At 35.9% G+C, this 21,811-nt stretch overlaps 1 protein-coding gene across 17 annotated transcripts in view; it reads left to right on the top strand.

Annotated features, from left to right (window-relative positions):
• Positions 1–21,811, top strand: part of gab1 (GRB2-associated binding protein 1) — a 112,228-nt gene that overhangs the window by 31,307 nt on the left and 59,110 nt on the right. The window contains exon 1 of one of the 17 annotated variants that reach the window (XM_055205149.2): positions 11,239–11,393. The exons of the other annotated variants lie outside the window; for them this stretch is intronic. The gene's annotated coding sequence lies outside the window, so the exon portion shown is untranslated. Of the gene's footprint in view, positions 1–11,238; positions 11,394–21,811 lie in introns of those variants that run through there. 17 annotated transcript variants of the gene reach the window in all.

Raw genomic sequence — 21,811 nt, 5'->3', positions numbered from 1 at the left:
TGACGCGCATGCACACAAACGCGCGAGTGCATAAACCTGATATAGACATTTAAAATTACAGTTTTAAAAATATCTGTTTTGACAAGATTTCACGCGGGTATGACCTATAATCTGTTATATCTGAAGTGAATGTTTGGTTAACTGTTGAGGAAAAGTATCTGTTCTGTAACATTAGGCTATATTAAACCCTGCATTAGCCTACAGTATCTTAAAGCGGTCTGTCTCAATGTCAAAATTAAACAATACAAAAAACATAAATTTAACACATAGTGATATTGTTTTTGCCTTGCGTAAACAGGTGTAGTTCTGTCATGTTTTGTCAGATTCCAACAAATCATGCATTGTTTTGAAGTTTCTTAATGTTAAAATATAAATAACTAATTTTAGAAAATTTGCTCATCCCAACTCAATTTGCCAGCACACTTCACAAATGATGCAGCAGCAAACAGAAATGGAAAAAGAACAAGGTCTTCTAAAGGGAAAATCATATATAAAACTATGACTGATGGTTCTGTTGAAAATGTAAACAGGCTGTTGTAAACATACATTTGCATATAGAATATATATTTGTCCAAATCCATGTTGATTAGAGCATAAAAAACTTGAAAAGTGTTAAATTTAGGTAAACTCGTGAAATCATGCAATTAATCTAGATTAAATATTTTAATCTTTTGACAGCCCTAAAAAATATCTAGTATTGAATCGGATCGAATCGGATCACGGGGAATTCTGAAGTATCGAAAAGAATCGAATCGTTGACTTAAGAAATCGGAATCGGATTGAATCGTCATGAAGGCTCCGATTTACACCCCTACCGCTTACTGTACAGTTTGAGGGAGTGCAAATTAGGGATGTCCCGATCAAACTTTTTTATTTCCGATTCCGATATCAGAATTCCGTATATCAGCCGATACCGATATTTGCCCTGATACTATTGAAATTAAATGTGTATAGTGCTTTCTGCTACATCTAGTATCATTTTAAATGTTAAAATCAATCATTTAAAATGATTTACAAGTTACAGGAAATATTAGTAATTATTAATCATAACAGTGTTTAGGAGAACATATAATAGGTTTGATCAATTAAGTATGCTAAATGTTTTTTTCTTAAAAGTGCAGTGTGTAATTTTTTGAAGGATCTCTTGTCAGAAATGCAAAAATATATACAAAACTATATTATCAAGGGTGTATAAAGACCTTTTTATAATGAACCGTTATGTTTTTATAACCTTAGAATGAGACGTTTTTATCTACACACACCGAGGGTCCCCTAACATGGAAGTCGCCATTTTATGCCGCCATGTTTCTACAGAAGCCCTTAATGGACAAACTTTTTTTACTAAGTTGTCTACGTCAATGACACTTTTTTTGTGGTGGCTACTGTAGCTTCTCTATGCGTTTCAAAAGCGAGGGAAGAGCAGTGGACTGAGCCATTGGTTGCAATTCGCAACCTCACCGCTAGATGCCAAAAATTTACACACTGCATCTTTAATTGTGTAAAACTGTAATGGTAAAAAACTTTAGTGTGCAGATGGTTATTTTGGGAATTTAATATGCATTTGACCAGACTTTTTATGCACATTCCGGGTGCAGAATTGATGCCCTTGAAGCATCCTCTCATGGGAATCCTCGCACTGCAATGGAAAGTTCATAACTGTTAAAACACAAAGAGAATAGATGCATCGTGTGCTCAGCACAAAGTGAATTGCATCCATCCAATGGCTTACTGAGACTTTATAAAATAATTTCTTTAAAATAGCCTACAGTTATCTTTTGTGTGCGTGTGTGAATGGCGCGTTTCATCTGTCCACTTCACCAGTGGATTAACTCGGTTTGCGAGTAAGTTATACTTAGTGTTTCTGTGAACTAAAATATCTTTGTTCCTTCACATGAAGCTATTGAGTGTATTAAAAGACTTTGAATATAGTGCATGAAGCATTTATGGTGCTTTTATAATACATTGTCCTTTTAATAGCTTGTTAGTAACAACCACGACTAACGGACATATCGAAATTGGATCGGTCATGTTGTCGGTCCTCGATCCGATGTCCGATCCAGCCAAAAAGCCCGGATCGGCCCGATACCGATCCAGAATATCAGATCGGGACATCCCTATTGCAAATGGAAAGTGAAACTAAAAAGCAAGCAGTCATTTAAACGCAATTTCCAACCTCATTTCCAAATTACACATAATCACATAAAGCAAATCTGTGAGTGAATGTAAAAGCATTAAAGAGACCTGTGGTGTATGAAGACAACTGCTTATTCTAAGATAATAAAACAATACAGTTCATTTTTTAAGGTCTTATAATGTACGTAATATAGTTGTGTGTACTATAATGCATTTCTGTCAAGAGATCCTTCTAAATATCCCACATTGCACCTTTAAAGTGAAATGTATCTATTAGTGTCACTGTGAAATTGATGCTTCATAAATATACGTACATTGATATCATTGAGCTCATATTTGGTTATTTTTATTTTTTGTACTGTTGATTATTTTAGTGAAATCATTATGTGCATTCATAGGTTTTGTTTATTATTGACTAATTAATGACACAGATTTTCTGTGAAATTGTTGTACCATTTAGTTTTGCAAAACTTAAACACAATACCAGCAGCAAGTATTGTGTACAGTTTCACAGAAAGTCACCTAGGGCTGTTAGGCTTTATTCTTAAGTTTTATGTAGTTTTAGAGAATGTAAGCTCTCTAGATGACCTTGCAAAGGGCTTGGCTTCATAAAGAATAAAATGATTGAGGATGGGTGGTTCTGTGAGGGGAGGACTGCACAGCTGCCTAAATCATCCCCAAGATTATTTGAATCAAGGTCAAACGGCAGGCCCGTCCCTTCTCATATACTACAGTAGATATCTGTTTCACTTTCTTGTTTTTTCCTAATATAATGTTCTGACAAAGAGGTTTCATCAAAGATCTACCACAACACTTCAAGCTTACTGCTTTCTTTGCAAAGTGTAGGTCATAGCAGAGCATGCAGACATGGTAAAAGTGAGAAGTTTTACAATGGACAAGGAGAGCAGAGGGTTTAATTCCAACCTTTGTTCCACTAGACTTTGCTTTGTCTTCCAGACCGCACATACTGAATGTGAATTCCAGAGCACAGCAGTCTAAACTTTAGGTTATAGCTCAATCTAAAACATATCCTCCTATGCTCTGTAGAACCTTGCAGAAAGCAAAACAAAAAATGAAGTGCCAAATTGTGTCAGGTGTTAATAGAAACCAAACACTGCTTTTGCTTGACTGTCTGGAACTCGTATTAAGGTTCAAGGTTGGACAGTATGACTCATGTTTCAAACAAGCATGTATTTAAATACTCACGTGTGACTGAAGAACGTGTTGTAAACATGCGGATCATTGCCTGGATTCATTGTCTGTGTGTGTTTGATGGCAAAAATTGATGCTGTCTGGTAATGTTCCAGGATGGTTGAGCACAAGTTGTGTCAATTTGAGAGGAAAATGTTTTCTTGTATTTTGGAGTTCACCAATAATGTCACCCCCAAACTGTGTTGCAAAATGTGTACAAGCATTTGTTAATGATAACTGTTTAAAAGTTATTTAAATGTAAAATAGCGTAATTTAAACAAAACTGTGCACCAGTTACCAGGGTCCAGACTGCGCATTTGCGACCAAATATATTAATGTGCGAATTATATTTTTGCAGAGGCCACCACTGTTATAATTACATTATAATTGAAAAATATACATGCTATAACTTTTAATGTGCATGTTCTGCACTCAGCAGTTGCTTATCACATTATTTGTTTTGTTGACGTAATAAAATGGGACGCTGCACGTAAAAGTTTCACCGAGATAGAGCGCCAAGATATGGACAATGCAAGCGAAGATCACCTATCTCCGCCAGAAAACTATTGCAAAACAGAAAATCAGACTTTGTCAAACAATGATAATTTTTGTCAAGTGCCTGCGCTGATGACACATCATCTTATAAACAAGCAACTCCAACTGTGCCAGCGTGATAGAGAGAACGACAGAGACAGAGGATCATCTCTCAGTAAGTGCAAAATGATGTTTTGAAACTTACATGATTGCATGTAAAGCGCTGCCATTTCACAGAGTTTACATCTCAGATATTATATCTCAGATAAATATAGTAACCATGTATTTGTATTAAAACCATATTAACCAAAATTTACTATGGCCTCAATAACTATAGTTAAACCATGGCATTTATATGCAAACTATAGGTAATAAACTAAAATCATGGTTACCTCACTTTTACTAAACTAAAACAAACACTTTTATGCACTATATATTAAAAATATAGGTAAATTCCTAGGGAAACAAGGCATATGTATAAATTAAGAAATGTAAAAATTTAAGTTTATCTTAATGCCAGTGGCTCCTTAGTTGATTTATTTTTTTGTAGCTAGGACTTGTATGGTAGTTTTGAATAATATTAAAGACATGTCTTTTTCACGCCTAGCGCCCCTAGAGGCCACAAGCGCCGCAGCACTGTCTCAAAGGAAAAGAACTGGCCAACCATAAAACTAAACTAAAAACTAAACCTTTAAAACGGTAAACAATCAACATTTTGAGGCATCAGGGAGAAACATGTTTACAATGTCATGTTACAACTTTCTGATGAGGAACTCGTGGCAGAAGCCATATATATTCAGAATATTAACAATTATAAAGTTGACTATTATACTTATTTAATCGTAAATTGTTGCAGTATGCTTATGACTTGCGAATGTAATGCTCAGTTTTCCTTAACCATTCTTGATGACGTATGCAGCCTGCATATTTGACCTCCGGAGGCTGGAGCCTTCCAATTGAGAAACGACCAGAAGTATTTCCTTGCCTTTTTCGAAACAAATATTATTGCATCGTCTCTCTATCCCTCGCCACCAGGATTTTCCACAATGGCGCTCGTTTTTTCCTCTCTTTTGTGTGAAAATTGTAGCTCCAAATCCAAGTAAACCGATGTGTTTAGGTCTGCCGCTTTGTTATACGTCACGGGAGTGACAGCGGAACGCAGCAAATGAGGAAGAGAGAAACGCTCGGATCTGATTGGTGAATGAATAGGGATTGGTTAATGAATAGGGTTTGGTTTTACACTGTGTGAGTTTGAGCAAGTTTGACTGCTATAGCATCCTGGATTGTAATGTAAATACATAGACAGTAAAAGAAAGGCAAATACGTGAACACAGCATCTGAATACAGGGAACTATATGCAAGATAATTGCCGTCATTTATAAAGAAGATCGCGTTTATGTATGAATCAAGATTGTGAGTTTATATAAAGGGGAACCGAACCCGGGTCGCCCGTGTCATAGGTACGTGACACTAACACGGTGCCACAGAGTCACATAATAGAAGTTGCTCTCTACACTCCTTCAGTAGCCTCCAGCAAAATTCACGTAAATAAAAAAATTTGTGGAGCAAGTGACGTATGCCATAAAGCAGTCGAATTTTGTAGTTTTTTTTTGTGCTCTGGTTACTACCAGAAACCCTAAGTTTTAAAGTACGACCCCGTCAGGCTATGGTAGACATGTCATTCAACCTATTTAAAGTCGATGTTACTATCACAAGGGTCTTGAAAATTTATTATGGAGGTTGAAATATTACATGGTCTCGCTTTAACGATTAACATAGGCTGCTAACACATATTCTGGATCTTGAAATAGACTCTGACTAAGCTCACGCTATTTAACGTGCACGTGTGGTGTGCAATACCTGCGAGTTGTCATACACGCTACGCCTCGCAGCGGTTCTCGTCCAGTGTGCAACCCCCTTGAACCACCTGGCTAGCCTTTCAAGGTATGTGGAAGCAAATATAAAAATTAAAAGACAGTCAATGCTAATGTAAACCCTGGTTGGATAAGGTTTTAAAGTTGGATATGAAGATGAAATCTGACGCATTTAGCTTCAGTGTTAAAACTTCTATATGTGCTATAATGGAAATAATTTTTAAAAAACAATATTGGAAAAAAAAATATAAATTAGTTAATTTTTGGAACTGTGAACTAGTTCAAAATTTTGAAATATGAACTAGTTCAAAATTTTGAACTGTGAACCGAACTAGTTCATGTAGAAAGTGAACACTGCCTGTAGTGTGGACTTTGTGTACCAATTTAAGTAATATTTTGCCTACAACTGGTGCAATTTGGACATAAATATGAGATTAATAAAAGTAATAATCAATAATATTGTAAAACCCTTAACACACATATGTAATCTCATTCCAAACTGGAATTTTTCCAGAAAAAATGAAAATAGCAAAAGTGTTACCACTACTTAAAGATGGAAGTAAACATATATTCACAAATTATAGGCCTGTCTCTCTGCTGCCACAATTTTCAAAAATATTGGAGAAAATGTTCTACAACAGACTGGATACATTTATTGAGAAACATGAGTTAATTAATGAAGGGCAATACGGATTTAGATCCAAAAGATCGACAACTATGGCTATTATTGATGCTGTGGAAAAAATCACCAGTGCTGTAGATAATAAAAAATATGCTGTTGGAATCTTTATAGACCTAAGGAAAGCATTCGATACCATCAGTCATTCTATTCTTGTTCAAAAAGCAGAAAAATATGGCATTCGGGGAATAGCTGGGAACTGGATTAAAAGTTATTTAGATGAGAGGCAACAATTTGATAAAATGGGGGACGATGGATCAGAATGTATGAGCATTGTTTGTGGGCTGCCTCAAGGGTCTATACTGGCTCCCTTGCTATTTAATATATATATTAATTAATGACATATTTAAAGTATCAGATCTATAAAAAATGGTGCTATTTGCTGATGATACCAACTTATTCTATTCTAATGATAATTATAATAGACTAATAAAGGATGTAAATCAGGATTTAGCTAAGCTTAAAACATGGCTGGATTGGAATAAATTGTCACTCAATTTAGATAAAACAAAGATGATTATGTTTGGCCAATACAAGGAAAATCCTGAATTGCTGATAAGTATAACTGGTATTATAATAGAAAAAGTAACAGAAATACATTTTTTGGGAATCACAATAGATAGTAAATTGAGCTGGAAATCACACATTGGACACATACAAAGGAAAATATCAAAAAATATTGCAATTATAAATAAAGTTGAGTACAATCTAAATTATAAGGCGCTGTATATATTGTATTCCAGTCTTATTTTGTCTTACTTAACTTATGGAATTGAGGTTTGGGGAAATAATTATAAGAGTTCCCTACATTCCCTGGTAATACTCCAGAAACGTGCAGTCAGAGTTATTCATAAGGCAGGTTATAAAGAACATACAAATATTTTGTTTTTACAAAGTAACATGCTCAAATTTATTGACTTAATTGATTTTTACATTGTTCAATTAGGATATAAAGCAAATCGGGTTCTTTTACCAGCGAATATTCAAAAATTATTCACAGAAAGACATAGCTGTTACAATCTGAGAGGTTATGCCCATTTTAAAGTACCTACTTTAGAACGACAAGGAAAAGTATGTGTGTGTGTGTGTCTGTGTGTGGTGCCAGACTCTGGAATACCCTGAGTGCCCAACTTAAGCAGTGCCCATCCATTCATCAATTCAAAGCAAAGTATAAACAAATAATATTGTCTAAGTATAGGACGGAAGAATGGCCCTATAGGTGGAAGTGGAATACATTATAGAGATATTTATTTATGTTGTATTTTGAGACTGGTAAACTAAAAAAGAGAATGTACATTAATAAAGATAATATAATTAATGTATATAGTTCAGAATAATTGTGGTTAAAAAGACCTTGAATATTTAACAATAAGGAACAAAAGATTAAATTAAAAGATTGGTGACTATTTGTTACAGGTAATGTTTTTTTTCTCCTCTATGTTTCTTGTACTCATTGAAGAGTTTTTTTTTATTTTTTCTTTCGTGTCTTAATAGAAGGGTTGTGAGCAAATATTGTTGATTGTACAGTCACTGGAACAGGATAGCATAAACATGTGACGACTGTTTTATTGGTTAATAAATGCAATTGCGGCTTAATGGTGTAAAAGGGGGTAGGTGTTAATAAGCTTAAGCTTCTACCCCTTTTGAGCATCATTTCTATTTTTTTTCTCTCCCATTTTTGTCTTTCTTTTTTTTCCTTACTTGTATTGTAATGAAATTTGTTATAATGCACTGTAAAAAAATTATGCCTCCCTAACTCTAAATTTTCTAGTGACTGGTAACATTGACATTTTTCACTTGGGCCAATAGATTTTCTGTGAATTGAATTTTATCAATTGTGGCAACGATCTTTAAACATGAGCTCAATGGGAAATAAAAGGTTGAGCCAATTGAAAATAAGAAACCATGTTTTTTGCCCAATTAACTTTTTTAAATTGTGATAGCATTCTTTTTTTAATTTACCCAATCTGAAAATGTATATTGGTAAAATTATATTGGTAAGGAACCATGCTGAATTGTTTATTTCCCGTTGTCCTAATAGAAAAAGAAACACTCAAACTATTTTGTAACATTTTATTCATTTTTATTTATTTGTAATACCTTAAAATTGTAAACATACAGAAATGGTCTGCACACAATTGCACAGTAGACATAAGAAAATAATTATTTTTAATAAAAAAAAGTTTAGAAAAGATATTTTACAAATATCTCCAAAAACACCAATACAAAAGTGGGGAGGGTTCCTCACCCAGTGTTTATCACAATTTCACTTGGATTTAACATTCTCACACGAAGTAAGAGCTTATGAAACTACTTTAAACACTTTAAACATTTAAACAATGCCTCATAACAGTTTAAACATTAAACTCCTAAAACATTCTACAAATTAAAGGCATAAAGTCTCACAAATTTTCCAGCACAACCTGCTCACTGGAAATGAATCTTGACATGGATCAGCAACTGCAGTGTTTCACGAATTCCCATTTTCATGTCACATGTGTAAATCTCCAAAGCCTTGGTACTCTGTCAGAAGTAAAAAAAGTAACACTGAGTGTACATGTACCAAATGAAGCCAATGTAATTAATTAAACCAGATCAATATAGAATATCCTCAAAGTTTACACTTCTGAACATTCTGAAAAATGGCTGCTATATTGCTGTTCAACATTATGAAAAATAAAACTCTTTTAAAATAGAAGTACAGTTATTTTGGTATTGGAAATTTTTCATTACTATAGTTTCACTGAAAATATCCTTTACTATGGTAAATGTCTGGTTATATGGTTATCCAACACAAACACAATAGTAAAACTATGGTTAATTTTCTAGGGGCGAATTGTTCTAGCAAACCTGTACTAATGTTTAGCGCTACTTCGTGTTGGTTTTATATTCGATTACTTACAGTACAGTGAACGCGCTGATTATTTAAACATCTCGTCCATTTTGGGCGGTGTTCGTGCACTTATTTGAGACTCGTGCCGTTGAGTATAAACGGCAGCTTTACAACACCAGCCGAGAGAGAGCGTCCTTTTCATATCTACCCCTCATAGATTTCCTTATGCAAGATGACGACGGCAGCATGCGCGGCGCAGATCGATTGGCACAAGAGATCAATGTAACGCGAGATATAAGCTTTTGAATGGCTCTCGCGGAACTGTGATGTCATAGGTTCATTGGTCTGCGCAGTGCTGCATGCAGTCGAATACATGTATACAACGCGCCCGTTTCGTGACGTCCAGGCCAAATACCGATGCCCCTACACTTGTAATATATTCATTTATTTAAAAAACACGACAATTTCTCTCTAGAAAGGTGCGGGTTGCAAGCAGCCTTTCATGTCTATGTGTGCACGTGACGTGTGTGGGCGCGGCGCAGCGCTCTTAAATAAAAAAGCACCTAAAAGCACCTTGCCATTTCCTCACTAAATGAAGCATTAGCTCGGTGCGTTACACTGAGGAGAAAACATATATGCTTTTTGTTTGTATGCTGTAATTATTCCGATATTCACTCAGTTCATTTAAGTACTTACCATAACTTTATTGTAGAAAATGTCGATCATCAACTCCTGCGCACCCACACTGAAGCCAATTAATTATTTTCAGGTGTGCATTCCCATATGCTTTTCTGGCTCATACTACTCAACTCAGATTTTTCATTTGACATGATAAATTGGCTGAGCAGAGTTTAATATGTTCTGTGAATATACATTTTTGTTTTACCCCAATACCTTAAAGGAACAGTATGTAGGATTGTGGCCAAAACTGGTATTGCAATCACAAAACTTGTGGCTAAAACTGGTACTGCAATCACACAACGGGTGGCCAATGCACAAAATGACAACATAAACATCAGTTGAGGGCTGCAACTCCAATTTTTAAATGACAATATCCTGGCCAGACCACTGTTGTCAGTGATATAAGTATTTGAAATGAAAATGATTTCTTAATATCTAGTGACATATCAGGGCCATTTTATAATTAATTGATATAAATTTCTTACATACTGTTCCTTTAAGTTTTAATTACCACAATGCATATTTTTGTTTGGGGAGAATTATTTGAAAGCAATATGTTGAGTCAATACTTAACTTTCAGTTTCCACAATTTTTTAAAATTTATTTTTTTTACAGTGTGTTGATTTTATGTAATTAGATGCTCAAATAAATTAAATGATATGATATATGATATGATATGATATGACCCTGCCCAGTTGTAACCTCATATTATAGCAGTTGCTGTCTAAAACTTAGTAAAGCAGTTCTCATAAATGGCATACTTTTTCTGTGCAGCCGAGTAAAAGTCTGTGCTTTCGGATTATTCGGTTGGTCACTGTTTCATTTAATTATATTAGAAAGGCCTGGAAAACATTAGATTGTAATGGACTGGGGAGCAGCTCGGTGGCTAGAACCTGCAGAGTGCTTGAGAAGTCACTGCCAAAAAAATTTGCTTTGCAATATATTACTGTAATAGAGCAAATTCAGCAGTCCTCCATTAATTCTTGATGTGGGACTGCCATTATGCAAACCCTTTTGAATTGTTGTGGTTTGTGATGTCTATGCTTGAAATAATTTATGACATCAAGTTCCAGATATTTTTGTGCAGAACATTTCCTAATTTATATCTGACTGTTGAGTATTTTTTGGACTCTGTGACACTATCGAGCAATACAAGAATTTGCTTTCTTTTTTTCTTTAGCTCTGAAGTATTGTCAGCATGAGTGCTTGTGTTTGTATTTATATTCGCGCACACCCTTTCTTGTCTTCTGCCTCAGTTCACCCCAGCCCCTCTGATTTAGTGGTCATGGTTTTCAAGGCGTTCTGGGAGGGCCTGATTACCCATACACAGGAAGTCAGAGGTGGGAGAGGTCCCTTCAGAGTTCCATGTAAAAAGACTGGTATTCTTGATCAAGACTTGCTCGTGCTACACATTATAGTCACATCCCTCTCAGCTGTACCCTGACTGCCGTTGGAAACCATTAGAAAGGTAAGATCACTGTTGATTTTAAGATGTGGGTCGGCTCAAGAAGAGTTGTTTTGGGCTCTGGTGTTAGGAAAGCGTGAAAATGTGAGTATTTTGGACCAGGCTGTGCAACACTGTCTCATTTGACAGGTTGCTTGTGTAGAAGCCCTGCAATGCTGCTAAGCTGCATCGGGGATGACCTGGTTTAGGCTGATTTTTTCAGTTGAAGCTGTGCACCCTTAGGATGGCCTCTAGTCAGGGAGTCTAGTCGCTGTTGTAGTCTCAGCGTTGCTTTGATTATTGATTATAATACAATTTTATATATGAAATTTAAAACCTAAATTAAATGTTAAATGGGTGTAAGAATATATAGCACTGTGCAAAAGTTTTAGACCATCATGCCATCATTAGATATGTTGTTTTTGCAGTGGTATAGTGACCATATATCATATTTTTTCCAGTCTCTTTATTCGAGCACAACCAGGATATAAATACAGAAAATTTGCAGCATTCAAAAACAGAATAAAATTATAAGGTAAAATGTCAAGCATTTAACATTACCTCTGCTAGAGTAATAGCAGGATCTTGCAGGCACTCTTGAACCTAAGTGACATAAAAAACCCTATTTTCTAAATTTTATTTCACATGTTTTCTGTTTGTATTTTGAATAGAAGCATGAAAAATAAATGTGGATGATCATTAAAATTTGGCTAAAAGAACAAAGCTGGTGGTGGCCAAAAACTTACTGTAAATACAGTAAATGTGGATTTGTGGGTTGAAAGGGAGACCTTAAAACCTCATTTGGGATGTTTTCTAATAAACAAGTTTTTAGAAAATGTAAATAACATGGTAAGTGTTAAGTGATCGATAATTGAAATCCCTATGTATGGTTACGGTTTATTTTTTAAATGAATTAAGAGAGCACTCTGGTCAAATGGTTGTTGTGTCTGGCCTGTAAAATGAGTAAACAAGTACTAAATTTGTCGTTAGAATTGCCAACAAGTTTGAAGGTGACTTGTCATGATAAGCTTCCATTGAATTTTTTTCTATACTGTAACGGCCTAACCCCCCCCAAAACAAAAACTGTGCTGAGGTTGCCAATGTTACTGTGTCTAACTTAGTGTAGACAGCAGATTTTAAGCCACTTCTGAAGTTGCCTTAGTGGTTAAAGAATGAACAAGCTCATTTTGGATCATTGGGTGATAATGCTATCAGTCTCTGTTATTTGTTGTGCAGAGACTGCAGTTGTTAATTGCAACAGAACTGTTTTAAGCAACAAAAAAGGCAGGTAAGCCCTTAAAATATTCAGTTTCTGAGCAAAATGAAGATTGAAAGGGCTTGATATTGCATCAAGACCTTGGGAACTGTTCTCGCTACTTCGGTTGTAATAAGAAGTGTCTGCTCTACCATTCATTCCACAAGGCCAGCAATGCCTTTCAGTAAACTGGCTTTTGTAGGAGTCACACTAATGCAAGATAAAGACGGTGCATTTAAGGTCTCCTCCTCCATGCCACAAACGACGACAATTACGACAATATAGTACCATTGTGACGTATTAGGAGTGCTTGTCGCCTGCGTATCCATCACTAATCCTGGGCTGATGTGATGCAGCTGTGGTTTTTTTAACGTCGCATTTTGTTTAAATCCCAGAGATCTTTTTGGTCCTAACAAAGGTGTTTTTTCAGTGCTGTTTGAACAACACAAAAGGTCTTTGTTGCTTGCTTTCTTCAAGTCATCATTACTCCATGAACCACTTTAGGAAGGCCAGGGTGGCCGAAAACTCTTGACACTTTAGAGCAAAGCTCCTTCAACAACCGCATTGTTCCTCTACAGCCTAAGGGACTGCAGAAACATTTGCATGGTTGTAATGTGAAATGGGCTTGGTCTGATGCTCAGAATGCTTTGGAGAGATGAAGATGAGACTGAAATTCCAGTCCTACCCTGGAACTGTTATGCAACCTTAAAAATACCGGGAGTAAAATGTCTTAATGTTCTTTTTACAAAACGTGATGACATTCAGTTTACTGACTTATTATTAAAGGCGGAGTCCACGATGTTTGAAAAACGCTTTGGAAAAGGAGACGGGCCGACTACCAAAACGCACTTATAGCCAATCAGCAGTAAGGAGCGTGTCTACTAACCGACATCCTTGCCGAGTTGCGTATGTGTGGGGCGGGTCTATCAACAGAAGGTCCAGATTCTATTGGGGTAGGGGCGTGTTTGTTTAGGTGATTTCAAATATCAACAAACATATTACATTTGTTTAATGATGTTATTTAAAATGACATTGCGATTTATAGGTAGGCCTACACATAGGAAGGCTGTTTACATCTGGTATTAAGATGCTTTTTTGTTGATCGGATCACAAGTGGATGATGCTAAAGACAGGTGTAAACGGGGTGTAAAACGTTTTGAGCTTGTCCACTTTCGACCACTTTCGAGGTAGTCGAAAACACTTTTGACCGGATTCGACTGCACTGTAAAAAAAATGTTTGCCTCCCTAACTCAAAATTTTCTAGTGGCTGGTAACATTGACAATTTTCACTTGGGCCAATAGATTTTCTGTGAATTGAATTTTATCAATTGTGGCAACGATCTTTAAACATTAGCTCAATGGGAAATAACAGGTTGAGCCAATTGAAAATAAGAAACCATGTTTTTGCCCAATTATTTTTTTTAAATTGTGGTAGCATTCTTATTTTAATTTACCCAAACTGAAAATGTATATTGGTAAAATTATATTGGTAAGGAACCATGCTGAATTGTTTATTCCCTGTTGTCCTAATAGAAAAAGAAACACTCAAACTATTTTGTAACATTTTATTCATTTTTATTTATTAGTAATACCTTAAAATTGTAAACATACAGAAATGGTCTGCATACAATTGCACAGTAGACATTAGAAAATAATTATTTTTAATAAAATGTTTTATACAATAAGTCACAAATATTTTGTGAAAATTTAAATAAATGTAAGTAACTGAGTGTACCTTCCCGAGGGACGATTTCCTGGACAGGGCTTATCCTAGTTCCAGACTAAAAAGCATGTTTAAGCTGTCTTAATTTAAAATCATCTTTCACCAACATATCTTAACCAATATCAATGCCCTTGTTTTGTCTCAAGATGCACACCAGTAATGTTTTTTATAAGGTTCGTTTGTAAAAACTACCTAAATGTCCTAATATAACTAAGGCCTAGTCCTCTAGATTGATCTAGACCCTGTACGGGAAAACGCCCAAGTGTTCAGTAAAGCTTCACATAGATTTTAGTACTCAAAGCTTACGGAACCGCCACCTAACAATTCAAACGTTAAACATGTAAAACATTTTACAAATAGGCCTATCTCCAAAAACATCCATTTAAAAGTGGGGAGGGTTCCTCACCCAACGTTAATCACAATTTCACTTGAATTTAACATTCTCACACTAAGTAAGAGCTTATGAAACTACTTTAAACACTTTAAACAATGCCTCATAACAGTTTAAACATTAAACACCTAAAACATTCTACAAATTAAAGGCATAAAGTCTCACAAAATTTCCAGCACAACCTGCTCACTGGAAATTAATCTTGACATGGATCAGCAACTGTTCAGAGTTTCACGAATTCCCATTTTCATGTCAAGTGTGTAAATCTCCAGAGCCTTGGTACTCTGTCAGAAGTAAAAAATTATCACTGAGCGTTCATGTACCAAATGAAGCCAAATGTAATAAATAAAACCAGATCAATACAGAATATCCTCGAAGTTTACACTTCTGAACATAAAAAACCGTCTGCTTTTAGCTATATTGCTGTTCAACATTATGAAAAATAAAAAAATTTTAATATAGAAGTACAGTTATTTTGGTATTGGACATTTTTCATTACTTTATTATAGTTTGACTGAAAATATTCTTTAGTGAGACTATGGTAAATGTGTGGTGCTTATCCAACACAAACAATAGTAAAACTATGGTTAATTTTCTAAGAGATGAATTGTTCAAGCAAACCTATAGGTACTAATGTTAAGCTACTTCGTGTTGGTTTTATATTCGATTACTTACAGTACAGTTAACGCGCTGATTATTTAAACATCTCATCCGTTTTGGGCGGTGTCCTTGCTCTTATTTGAGACTCGCGTCGTTGAGTATAACCTGCAGCTTTACAACACCAGCTGATAGAGAGCGTCCTTTTCATATCTACCTCTCGTGGATTTCCTGATGCAAGATGACGACGACAGCATGCGCGGCGCAGATCGATTGACACATGAGATCAATGTATCGCGAGAGTAATAAGCTTTTGAATGGCTCCCGCGGAACTTTGATGTCATGGATTGATTTGTCTGCGCAGTGCTGCATACGGTCGAATACTTGTAAACAATGCTTCCTTTTCGTTACGTCCAGGCCAAATACAGATGCCCCTACACTCGTAATATATTCATTAATTAAAAAACACGGCAATTTCTCTCTAGCAAGGTGCAGGTTGCAAGCAGCCTTTCATGTCTATGTGTGCACGTGTGTGGGCGCGGCGCAGCGACTCTTAATAAAAATAACGCACATAAATCTCGAAAAAGCTAACAGTTTTCACACAATTATGTTATATAAGAAATATAAATATAATATACTCACTGTTAAAGTTGTAGTGGCCTTGCCATTTCATCGCTAAATGAAGCGTTAGCTCGGTGCGTTACACTGAGGAGAAAACATAGGTTTAGACATCAGTTTTATAACAAACATCTTATAACTACTAACCTAGTCTCTCAATCAATCAATACAATCACAATAAAGTTAAACACTCGTTTTAAAACATTAAAACAATCGGAAAATCTGTCTTGCTTTCAGTTCCTCTGGCTCGGCAATATGCTTTTTGTTTGTAAGCTTATTTTCAGATTATTCAGATTTTCACTCAGTTTAACTTGAAAATGACTTTAAAAATACTTAAAAATGACTTAAATGTAAATATTTAAGTACTTACCATAACTTTATTGTAGAAAATGTCGATCATCAACTCCCGCGTATCCACACTGAAGCAAATTATTTTCAGGTGCATGCCCACGCTTTTCTGTCTCAAACTACATTCAGTCAACTCAGATTTTTCATTTGACACGATAAATTGGCTGAGCAGAGTTTAATATGTTCTGTGAATATATTTTTTTTGTTTTACCCCAGTACCATGGCTTTTAATTACCACAATGCATATTTTTGTTTGGGGAGAATTATTTGAAAGCAATATGTTTAGTCAATACTTAACTTTCAGTTTCCACATTTTTTTACAGTGTGTGTTTGAACAGCCACAAAAGACCGCCTACTCCCCGCCCATTTATCTAATTTGATGTACAGAGTACAATGTTTTACATCATTTTTTATTTTTAGCATAAACACAGTGCATCTTTATAGGGGTGGAACGGTACACAGAAGTCCCAGTTCGGTTCGTACCGCGGTTCAGGCGTCACAAAAATGTATACCACTTTAAGTAATCTTGTACTCATCTTTCATACAAATATGGGTTCAAATGTATTACAAGTGTTACCTAAATACATTTTAAAATTACATTTTGGCCTTATTTCATATTAATCTACTAAAGAACAAAAAAAAATAGGATGAATTAATAGTTGTGTACGACTTCACGAGGCACTGCAAGAAACGACAAGTGGATGACGTCAGAGTAACGCGAGAGCGATTTGAAATCAGCCTCCTCCACTCTGTTGCTGATGGCACTGCGTAAAGTTGAGCACACTTAAAAAAAGCAGCTAAACTCGACAGAACTGCCCCGTGTATACCTGCGCCTCGTCCATTAATTGTATATTAGCAGGACAATTTATCTCCTACTTCTCAGCGTGAGAAATACAAAGTGTGGCGTGTGAGCGTGTGAACTGACTGAAATGGGTGTGTCTCAAGGTGAATGCGTGAGACTTGAGAGCCCTGATTAGATGTATTTACACTCACATACCCAACAACTGCTGAACAACACCGACGCACAGTCCTCGTCTTTTCCACCACTCTCTTGCCTGTACTACTGTAACTGACTGGAAAACTTGCGATCTTAAAGAGGCCGGCGGAGCGTCTAACTCTTGTGGAACACCACTCGCTGTCGCTGCTCACTCACTGACTGGACCGGCGTCGACCTTACAAAAAACTGCAGAGTGCCAGAATGTAGACGGGCTGTATTATAGCGCATACATAGGCGGAGCTCGGCTGCATCGGCGCCAATCAGAGCTTCAGAGCTAAAGCGGGGCTACAGATTAGCTGTCCCTAAAGAACCCGCGTATCTAACAGTAGTTCCGCATTACATTAATTATTTTGCACACAAGTTTTTTTTATTTTCATACCGTGTATTCTCCGTTTAAATTCATGTACCGAATTGTGACCCCCATACCGATTCGGTTCGAAACGAATACATGTACCGTTCCACCCCTACATCCTTAGGATTTCATTGATAATACTGCTCTGCCTCTTTCATTAGTTTCATTTTGCAAGCATATTTCATTAATTGCTCGAACCCGAAGAGACCCGTAAATGTGCTACACTGAACTGACCCGTATATTATTTTGAAAGTTGGACCTGGACCCGTCCAGAACCGAGAAATGTCAAAAATAAACTACCTGGAACCAACGCTGACCTGTCTATTATTTGAAAGCTGGACCCGAACCCGTCTGGGAAGAAGACACAGACCCGACTGGACCCGATCTGCAAATATTCTTCAGCTAAATGCTATTGATGAAGTCAATAAACAAGTTGCCAAAATTAAACTTTTTGTCTTACCCATATAGCCTTTCCCCTTGTATCTGACTGTGATGCACAATCCTCCTCGCCAAGAAAGTTCCATCCATGTTATTCCTCTCTTGCAGATTGAAATGCTTAATCCACTTATTATTCCAGCTTTAAAAGTCCACTTGCAGTCACAGTGATGGATAATGCAATTTTGCATTTTTTGTTTCTCGAGTCAACTTGCATAATACTGTACTGTACTGGACTGTTTGCCCATATGGCTTATAATAACGATTTTTGTCCAGTGCCATGACTGCTGACGTTAGCTTTACTTTGCTATCATTTCTATGCTTTTTAAGCAGAGCCTGCATGAAAACTAGATATAACAAGACAGTTTATTTTGAATATTATTTTGAAAATTGGAGAAAGTGCAAAGTACAGTGCAAATCGCTTTATTGCGGAATAAGTCCCGCTTTCTAAATAAAGAGCATATTGTCCAAGGTATAGTCATTGCATCACTGCAGAAGCTCCTGACTGGTAGCCATAGAAACACAGCGCTGACTGTTCTCAGAGTCCGATCGACTCTGGTAATACCCACAATGGTAAACAGACCTGTGACTCAAAGTAATAAATTGGGACCCAACCCGGTTGGTAATTTTAAATATAGACCGAACCCGTAAAGATCCTCGGGTCTTCCATGTAGACCTCTACTAACAACACAAGCAGCGGCCTCTGACCTAATATTAGTTGGCGTCAATTTAAGCCCGTCATCTCTCACGCTCGTGTTTAAATAAAAGCAGAGGGACTCGCCCACAGTCTCCACAGACTTTCCCCCAAAAATAATTAGGACAGAAGTGTTTGAAAGTGGACAAGAGACAGATTTAAATACCATGTGTAAACAGCCTCTTTGATTCAAACCCATGGCCTTGACACTGCTAGCGCCAAGTTTTTTTAGCTGAACTACAGTTAACTAATGAGCTAGTGTCTAGTTTAAGCCTAAATCAGGTCAAAACTAAACTGATGACACAAAGTGGTTGGCCAAAGTCGCTGATTCAAAACAACCTGTGGAATATGCTGTGGGAGAAAAGAGAAGTAAAATCTGTCCGTCTCACTTCTCTTTTCTGTTCTTTTTAGTTTTGGGTGGAGAAAAAATGAAGCAAAACTATTTTTCTAACTTGTGTGATTTTGCAGGACTATTGTATTCACTCAATATTTACACTTATTTATACAATATTTATACTTATTACATAATCACTTGGCATTGCAACTGCTCTGAGTTGATATTATTTTAAAAATTCTGAATTTTTAAGTATGCTTTGCCATTACAGCTTAACATGTAATGCTACAGATGTGGCCTTTAAAAACGCGCGTTTTCTCCCGCGGCATTCGCCAATTCGTCTCGCAGAGTCCCGCAGCATTCTGCAAGTGCTTTCGGGGGGGCTACTTTTCCCTTTCCCTTAATGTGTTTCGCTTCAAAGAATATCCACCAGGTGGCGCATAAAAACATTGTCATTGCCGTTGTTTCCAGAAGTTAATAAGGGCATTGCTGAATATGTTACATTGAATTGCTGTTGTTTGAAGTGATATGTCAACCCCTTCTTGCCAGCATAACAGCGCATACAAATATTAAGATGACTGTACGTGCAATGCGCATTTATAGTAAGTGCAACAGATAATTTAGTGTGAGCCTAATAAACGCGACTCGTGATATAGGGTTGCTATTTACAATGAATATCTTAATTATTTGTGTTGTCGAATTTTGACACCGTTTCATTGTTTGTTCATAATATTTATAATTGTCAGTTTTTCAAAAAAGTATCAATATTTTAAAGAGATTAATGTGGTATAAAAAAGACATGTTTTAAAGTTTAAAACGTTGTAAAAAATATAGTAGTATTCTTATATTTTAAGAATAACAATATGATACATTTATACTCCGCTAAAATGCTTTACATATGGAAAGAGGAATTCTTCTCAAAACAGATATTTTTATGTTATTATTAAGACGTAGGCTACATCTAATAAAATAGCGAACAGAGAAACTGTGCCTTTTGCGGACGAAAAACACCTCAGAAATATTGAGTTTATGAATATTTACACTTACAGTATGTACTTTGTGAAATGTGTGTGTAATAATTTTATAACATGTGGCTGTAGAGACAAACACGCTGCGTCGCCTTTCAGATATCTTACACGTTCGCATTCAACACTTTTCAAAACGTATTTATATTAAATCTAATGAATAATTATAAATTATGACATGAGAAAATTAGAAGTGTGCAAAAGAGCACAGTTCAGATATTGTTAATTAAAGCGGTTTTATACACCTTTCTGCCTTGTTTAAATTAACAAGAATTTTATTTGCCACTGTCAACACGTTTTGTGATTGATTTAATGATTTATTACAGAAAGTTCTATGAAGCAAAGCTATTGTACTAAGCATCTATATATATATGTAAATAAATATATATATATATATATATATATATATATATGTATGTTATAAATGTTGTAAAAAAATATATTAGTATTCTTATATATTAAGAATAACAATATGATACATTTACATTGCGCTAAAATGCGTTACATATGGAAAGAGGAATTATTCTCAACCACCACCAATAAAGTTTAAACATTATTTTTTAGAAAAACGCCTCGGAAGTGTTGAGTTTATGAATATTTACACTTACAATATATACTTTGTGAAATGTGTGTTTAAAATAATAAATTTCATAACATGTGTATAAAGACAAACACGCCGCGTTGCATGATTTTATAAATACCGAGGTCCATATAAGTATTTTCTAGGGCATGCACCCCAGGAAAAAAACTTCTTATTTCCCTGCTCTACATAAATGAATTTTAATAAATCAGAAAACCAAAGAATCAAATACCTATAGATTTCAAACCATTTAGTATGCAGAAAACTTTTGTTGGTCATTAGGAATACATTGTAATAATTATTTTACCATCCTGGGCACACTGCTGCACACTTTCTCTTCTTTTGTTATTTAATTAACTTTAATGACTTTAACAGGTAGGCCTTAGGACTAAATGCAATAAAATGTTCAAGCCAAAATATGAACATTTAAACTCCGTGCACGCGCACTACGGGTGGATGAAGCGTTGTACCGCGCACGTGATGCATCGTTTTCAAGTTCAAGCTTAGCAGCACAACACAGTGAATCTAATCATTATACAGTAAAAAAACATATCTTCAAGAATTAAAGGGTGGCGTTGAATTTTGTTAATAAACACGCTGACAGTGTTGGGAGTAACGCATTACAAAATATAATATATTACAGTAATATATTAGTTTTTGCTGTAACGCAGTAATATAACGCATTACTCGTAAAATTTTGGTAATATTTTACTCGTTACAGTCTTAGTAACGAGCGCGTTACAACAATGCATTTCAAAATTAGACCGTGTTATTTTAAATTTTTATTTTTGACCAATGCGCGCGACCAGCATCCACACATGAAAAAGCTGTGTAAATAGCTGCGTCCCAAACCGCATACTTCCATACTATATAGTGGGCGAAAAGCACTGCTTCTCGTACTCTTTGCCTACTATATAGTATGGAAGTAGGCGGTTTGAGACGCAGCGTATGTCTATTTCCACGTGCTGTATGCAAATTTGAAATGCGATTTGGACGCGGTGCGCGTCAAATATAGAGATGTTTCTTAAAGAGCCGAATCTGGGAAGTCCGCGGCTGTATTATAAGCATTGACTAAAGTGGTCTCAATCAGGTC

The sequence above is a fragment of the Misgurnus anguillicaudatus genome, chromosome 3 (assembly GCF_027580225.2).
Source record: "Misgurnus anguillicaudatus chromosome 3, ASM2758022v2, whole genome shotgun sequence".
NCBI classification, from domain to species: domain Eukaryota; kingdom Metazoa; phylum Chordata; class Actinopteri; order Cypriniformes; family Cobitidae; genus Misgurnus; species Misgurnus anguillicaudatus.
Note: the sequence above shows the minus strand (reverse complement) of the source record. Positions and strands in the feature narration are given on the sequence as shown.